Source organism: Priapulus caudatus, unplaced genomic scaffold (genome assembly GCF_000485595.1).
Source record: "Priapulus caudatus unplaced genomic scaffold, Priapulus_caudatus-5.0.1 Scaffold64, whole genome shotgun sequence".
In the NCBI taxonomy this organism is placed as follows: domain Eukaryota; kingdom Metazoa; phylum Priapulida; class Priapulimorpha; order Priapulimorphida; family Priapulidae; genus Priapulus; species Priapulus caudatus.
The window spans coordinates 406,497-408,693 of NW_014577125.1; the positions used below are offsets into that span (position 1 = coordinate 406,497).

At 41.7% G+C, this 2,197-nt stretch overlaps 2 protein-coding genes across 5 annotated transcripts in view; one reads left to right on the forward strand and one right to left on the reverse strand.

Moving 5' to 3' along the window:
- The window catches only part of LOC106821227, a 38,564-nt gene extending 37,743 nt beyond the window's left edge, over nt 1–821 (reverse strand). For 2 of the 4 annotated variants that reach the window (XM_014825939.1, XM_014825935.1), the window contains exon 1: nt 393–487. The gene's annotated coding sequence lies outside the window, so the exon portion shown is untranslated. Of the gene's footprint in view, nt 1–388; nt 488–741 lie in introns of those variants that run through there. The other 2 variants (XM_014825938.1, XM_014825937.1) reach the window with 2 other exon arrangements.
- Nucleotides 822–986: 165 nt separating this feature from the next.
- Nucleotides 987–2,197, forward strand: part of LOC106821223 (non-structural maintenance of chromosomes element 4 homolog A-like) — an 8,760-nt gene continuing 7,549 nt past the window's right edge. The window contains exon 1 of the mRNA XM_014825931.1: nt 987–1,073. The gene's annotated coding sequence lies outside the window, so the exon portion shown is untranslated. The remainder of the gene's footprint in view (nt 1,074–2,197) is intronic.

Here is a 2,197-nt window from a genome sequence, read left to right on the forward strand (position 1 = left end):
GAGTATTGTGATACATAGTAAGTTCCAGGATAGAGCAGAAAGGTTCGTGTTGAGAATAAACCCAGTTTCGTCTATAGTTAGTTAACTTATAGTCTCTGAAAAGGCACCAGCAAACCTCCCTGAGTGATTCACTCAGGGGTTCCTCGGGCTTCCTCCACACAAAAGGATAGGCTCGCGTAGTAACCCTATCCTGTGTTTGGGTTACATTATTGACATATTGTATGATTATCTACCTGGGGGACATACGTCACAATCTCACATAGACCCTCGTCTCAGCGTTATTTACGTGTTTGAATTTTTTGGATTACGCGCTGAACTGTTACAGCCATAATTATGCCTTTACTTGAACGCTCCGACAATCCAAAGAAGCTCACTTTTAAATACATACCTACCCGTGGTTTCTTCGAAATGACAAATACGTATTTCGTAAAGAAAACGGTGTAAAATACGATGAAAAACAAAACCAGCTTTCAATTTCGCTGTTTGAATCTCAACTGAACACGGTAACAACCGTAACATCAATATTCTTTCTTATTGGACAATTATGCGCACGCGCAGTGGAAGCTTCCCATGATGCAAATTGCTTGGCGAAATAGCGATACAAACAAAATCCTGGCTTCATAAAGCAAAATTTCTGTGGGAAACTGCGGCAATTAACAGTGCAGAGTATATTTTTAGATACGTGTTTATGTTAACACAAATACTACAGAATGTTATATTCATTTTGCGAACTACATTTACCTGCCCACTGGACAGACAGCGGAGTTGGTGGCACAGCCTCAACTTCTGCCATTTCTCTCGTTACCAGATCCGAGGTTGTAGTAAATTACGATGTGATAACTGCTGAGTAAATTTCATTTACCTAGAAGTAGAACTACAAATTTCTCGTTGCTATCATTAAATAACGTATACAATTATATGCGTTTTACTGTAAAAGTAAGTGCAAAATAGCAACTTCTTGGTTTTTAACACCATAATATCATTCTGATTTTATCCCTGCCCCTATCGGTTGTTGTGATTGCGGCGGGGTTTTATGGTTGAGTTTCAGCAGAGTTTCAGTGTTTGTTCCATAGGTTTGTTCATAATCATCATAATAATAATAATTATAATCAAGCAGTTAAATGATAAAGGTGTTAGTAATATACTAGTTTCTACATTCGCAGTTCGACAACCACTTGTTAAATGTGCGTTTACCATATGTGATGTTGTTAATATCTCCGTGAGTGAGTGTGGCACTTGCAGTGACATCTGCAAACACTGAAAGTGTGGGTAGCACTTGTTTTCATCGCATCCATGCCAATGGCACTACCATTAGTTGACATTAACCACAGTTAATTATAGTTATCACGCCGCAAGGCCTACAATTACAATTTACAAACTTTAGGAGCGGTTTCAATGAAGTATAATCCTAAAATAAATACGAATATATTTACTGAACCCCAAAAGTTCTTATGTGTCTCTACTGCTCTTTTGCCCAGTAAAGTGCTAATAGCCAGGGCCTATATATATAGTATAGTCAATAATGTAACCGAACACGCAGGAGTGAATAGGGGGTGTAGATAGTACGGTTGTAACCCTACTCCCCTCCGGTTGGGTTACATATTCCGTATCTAGTAAGTTGGCGTGCAAATGCTGTCTGCAACGACCTATCCATCCACACATACACGCTGCCCGCACACGCTGACACATAAATGGCTGTATGTAATTCGAGATAATAAACTGATACGTGTCAGTGTGGCGGCGTGTGCGTGCGTGGATCCTTGATCTGATAAGACTTTACTGCGTACCCAACGGTACGTGGATAATAACGCAGGACATTCCCTGTAAGAATAAAACGTCCAGGCTAAAGCTAGCCATGAGGTGTACCGTACGCTTTGGTAAAGCCGTAGGTACGTTAAGCCTTTAGGCAGAATGCACCGAGGGTGGTCACAGCCAGTTTTTTCTGGCACCTCAGGGGTTCTCTAACGCTCCCATTCCTAGTACACGGAGTGAACGGGACTGGCCATTTTTAACGTGGTCATCCAAGGCGCACGGGAGCTTCACAGTCTCCATTGTTGATTGCTCAGTTTTTTACAGCCCTTAGAAAATTTACTTTCCTGCCGGGTGAACTCACACCTTCAGTTGGAGCAGTATACTGGCCCTAACCAACTGGCGCCCACGAAGGCGCTCTCTAAAAAATCGACGGTGCGTTCCCAGG